This window comes from Panulirus ornatus, chromosome 48 (assembly GCF_036320965.1).
Source record: "Panulirus ornatus isolate Po-2019 chromosome 48, ASM3632096v1, whole genome shotgun sequence".
NCBI classification, from domain to species: domain Eukaryota; kingdom Metazoa; phylum Arthropoda; class Malacostraca; order Decapoda; family Palinuridae; genus Panulirus; species Panulirus ornatus.
This window is the reverse complement of record NC_092271.1, coordinates 9,416,190-9,421,189: the sequence shown is the minus strand read 5'-3', so window position 1 is coordinate 9,421,189 and position 5,000 is coordinate 9,416,190.

Sequence of the window (5,000 nt, the reverse complement as noted above, 5' to 3'; positions counted from 1 at the left end):
CACTGGGAACCAATCACTTTCCTCTATTCCTACTCGTACATATGCCTTACATCCTTGGTAAAAGCATTTCACTGCTTCTAGCAACTTACCTCCCACACCAAATGCTCTTTATACCTTCCACAGAGCATCTCTACCAGCCTTATCATATGCCTTCTCCAGATCCATAAATACAACATGCAAATCCATCATATTTTCTAAGTATTTCTCACATACATTCTTCAAAGCAAACACCTGATCCACACATCCTCTAACACTTCTGAAACAACACTTCTCTTCCCCATTCTGATGCTCCGTGCATGCCTTCACCCTCTCAATCAATACCATCCCATATGATTTCCCAGGAATACTCAACAAACTTATACCTCTGTAATTTGAGTACTCATCTTTATCCTCCTTTCTTTTTGTACAATGGCACTATGTATGCATTCCGCCAATCCTCAGGCACTTCACCATGTACCATACATACACTGAATATCCTTGCCAACCAGTCAACAACACGGTCACCCCCTCTTTTGATAAATTCCACTGCAATACCATAAAAACCCACCGCCTTGTCGGCTTCCATCTTCCGCAAAGCGTTCACTACCTCTCCTTTGTTTACCAAACCATTCTCCCTGACCCTCTCACTTCGCACACCACCTCGTCCAAAACACCCTATATCTGCCACTCTATCATCAAACACATTCAACAAACCTTCAAAATACTCACTCCATCTCCTTCTTACTTCATCACTCCTTGTTATTACCTTCCCCATTAGCGCTCTTCACCGATGTTCCAATTTGTTCTCTTGTCTTACGCACTTTATTTACCTCCTTTCAAAACACTTTTTTATTCTTCCTAAAATTTACTTATATTCTCTCACCCTTACTTTATTTGCCCTCTTTTTCACCTCTTGCACCTTTCTCTTGACCTCCTGTCTCTTTCTTTTATACATCTCCCACTCATTTGCATCATTTCCCTGTAAAAATCGTCCAAACGCCTCTCTCTTCTCTTTCACTAACAATATTACTTCTTCATCCCACCACTCACTACCCTTTCTAATCTGCCCTCCTCCCACCTTTCTCATGCCAAAAGCATTTTTTGCGAAAGACATTATTGCTTCCCTAAATACACCCCCTTCTTCCCCTACACCCCTTACGTCATTTAGTCTCCCCTTTTGCCATTTTGCATTCAATCTCTCCTGGTCCCTCCTCACACAAGTCTCCTTTCCAAGCTCACTTACCCTCACCACTCTCTTCACCCCAACAATCTCTCTTCTTTTCTAGAAACCTCTCTAAATCTTCACCTTCGTCTCCACAAAATATTGATCAGACATCCTTCCATTTGCCCCTCTCAGCACATTAACATCAAAAAGTCTCTTTCGCGCGCCTATCAATTAACATGTAATCCAATAACGCTTTCTGGCCATCTCTCCTACTTACGTATACTTATATATATATATATATATATATATATATATATATATATATATATATATATATATATATATATATATATATATATATATATATATATATATATATATATATATATATATATATATATATATATATATATATATATATGTATATTTTTTTTTTTAAATCAGGTATTCCCAATCACCCAGTCCTTTTTCAGCACACAAATCTACAAGCTCTTCACCATTTCCATTTACAACACTGAACACCACAAGTACACCAGTTATACCCTTAACTGCCATCTTTGCCTTCAAATCACCCAACACTATAACCCGGTCTCCTGCATCAAAGCTGGTAACACACTCACTCAGCTGCTCCGAAAACACTTGCCTCTCATGATCTTTCTTCTAATGCCCACGTGCATAGGCGCCAATAATCACCCATCTGTCTCCATCCACTCTCAGTTTTACTCATATCAAACTAGAGTTTACTTTCTTACACTTTATCACATACTTCCACAACTCCTGCTTATCATTACTATTTCTATTATTATTATCATTATTATAACCATTATTATTTATCCCTGGGGATAGGGGAGAAAGAATACTTCCCATGCATTCCTTACGTGTCGTAGAAGGCGACTAATTGGGACGGGAGCGGGGGTCCAGAAACCCTCCCCTCCTTGTATTTTAACTTTCTAAAAGGGGAAACAGAAGAAGGAGTCACGCGGGGAGTGCTCATCCTCCTCGAAGGCTCAGATTGGAGTGTCTAAATGTGTGTGGATGTAACCAAAATGAGAAAAACGGATGATAGGTAGTATGTTTGAAGAAAGGAACCTGGATATTTTGGCTCTGAGTGAAACGAAGCTCAAGGGTAAAGGGGAAGAGTGGTTTGGGAATGTCTTGGGAGTAAAGTCAGGGGCTAGTGAGAGGATAAGAGCAAGGGAAGGCGTAGCACTGCTCCTGAAACAGGAGTTGTGGGAGTATGTGATAGAGTGTAAGAAAGTAGATTCTAGATTGATATGGGTAAAACTGAAAGTTGATGGAGAGAGATGGGTGATTATTGGTGCATATGCACCTGGGAATGAGAAGAAAGATCATGAGAGGCAAGTGTTTTGGGAGCAGCTGAATGAGTGTGTTAGTGGTTTTGATGCACAAGACCGGGTTATAGTGATGGGTGATTTGAATGCAAAGGTGAGTAATGTGGCAGTTGAGGGAATAATTGGTATGCATGGGGTGTTCAGTGTTGTAAATGGAAATGGTGAAGAGCTTGTAGATTTATGTGCTGAAAAAGGACTGGTGTCTGGTAATACCTGGTTTAAAAAGCGAGACATACATAAGTATACGTATGTAAGTAGGAGAGATGGCCAGAGAGCGTTATTGGATTACGTGTTAATTGATAGGCGCGCGAAAGAGACTTTTGGATGTTAATGTGCTTAGAGGTGCAACTGGAGGGATGTCTGATCATTATCTTGTGGAGGCGAGGGCGAAGATTTGTAGGGGTTTTCAGAAAAGAAGAGAGAATGTTGGGGTGAAGAGCGTGGTGAGAGTAAGTGAGCTTGGGAAGGAGACTTGTGTGAGGAAGTACCAGGAAAGACTGAGTACAGAATGGAAAAAGGTGATAACAAAGGAGGTAAGGGGAGTGGGGGAGCAATGGGATGTATTTAGGGAATCAGTGATGGCTTGCGCAAAAGATGCTTGTGGCATGAGAAGCGTGGGAGGTGGGCAGATTAGAAAGGGTAGTGAACGGTGGGATGAAGAAGTAAGATTATTAGTGAAAGAGAAGAAAGACAATTTTTGTAGGAAAAAATGCAAATGATTGGGAGATATATAAAAGAAAGAGGCAGGAGGTTAAGAGAAAGATGCAAGAGGTGAAAAAGAGGGCAAATGAGAGTTGGGGTGAGAGAGTATCATTAAATTTTAGGGAGAATAAAAAGATGTTCTGGAAGGAGGTAAATAAAGTGCGTAAGACAAGGGAGCAAATGGGAACTTCAGTGAAGGGGGCTAATGGGGAGGTGATAACAAGTAGTGGTGATGTGAAAAGGAGATGGAGTGAGTATTTTGAAGATCTGTTGAATGTGTTTGATGATAGAGTGGCAGATATAAGGTTTTTTGGTCGAGGTGGTGTGCAAAGTGAGAGGGTTAGGGAAAATGATTTGGTAAAGCTTTGCGGAAGACGAAAGACGGCAAGGCAGCAGGTTTGGATGGTATTGCAGTGGAATTTATTAAAAAAGGGGGTGACTGTATTGTTGACTGGTTGGTAAGGTTATTTAATGTATGTATGATTCATGGTGAGGTGCCTGAGGATTGGTGGAATGCTTGCATAGTGCCATTGTACAAAGGCAAAGGGGATAAGAGTGAGTGCTCAAATTACAGAGATATAAGTTTATTGAGTATTCCTGGGAAATTATATGGGAGGGTATTGATTGAGAGGGTGAGGGCATGTACAGAGCATCAGATTGGGGAAGAGCAGTGTGGTTTCAGAAGTGGTAGAGGATGTGTGGATCAGGTGTTTGCTTTGAAGAATGTATGTGAGAAATACTTAGAAAAGCAAATGGATTTGTATGTAGCATTTATGGATATGGGGAAGGCATATGATAGAGTTGATAGAGATGCTCTGTGGAAGGTATTAAGAATATATGGTGTGGGAGGCAAGTTGTTAGAAGCAGTGAAAAGTTTTTATCGAGGATATGAGGCATGTGTACGTGTAGGAAGAGAGGAAAGTGATTGGTTCTCAGTGAATGTAGGTTTGCGGCAGGGGTGTGTGATGTCTCCATGGTTGTTTAATTTGTTTATGGATGGGAGGTGAATGCAAGAGTCTTGGAAAGAGGGGCAAGTATGCAGTCTGTTGTGGATGAGAGAGCTTGGGAAGTGAGTCAGTTTTTGTTCGCTGATGATACAGCGCTGGTGGCTGATTCATGTGAGAAACTGCAGAAGCTGGTAACTGAGTTTGGTAAAGTGTGTGAAAGAAGAAAGCTGAGAGTAAATGTGAATAAGAGCAAAGTCATTAGGTACAGTAGGGTTGAGGGACAAGTCAATTGGGAGGTAAGTTTGAATGGAGAAGAACTGGAGGAAGTAAAGTGTTTTAGATATCTGGGAGTGGATCTGGCAGCGGATGGAACCATGGAAGTGGAAGTGAATCATAGAGTGGGGGAGGGGGCGAAAGTTCTGGGAGCCTTGAAGAATTTTTGGAAGTCGAGACAATGATCTCGGAAAGCAAAAATGGGTATGTTTGAAGGAATAGTGGTTCCAACAATGTTGTATGGTTGCGAGGCGTGGGCTATGGATAGAGTTGTGCGCAGGAGGGTGGATGTGCTGGAAATGAGATGTTTGAGGACAATATGTGGTGTGAGGTGGTTTGATCGAGTAAGCAATGTAAGGGTAAGAGAGATATGTGGAAATAAAAAGAGTGTGGTTGAGAGAGGAGAAGAGGGTGTTTTGAAATGGTTTTGTCACATGGAGAGAATAAGTGAGGAAAGATTGACCAAGTGGATATATGTGTCAGAGGTGGAGGAAACGAGGAGAAGTGGGAGACGAAATTGGAGGTGGAAAGATGGAGTGAAAAAGATTTTGATTGATCGGGGCCTGAACATGCAGGAGGGTG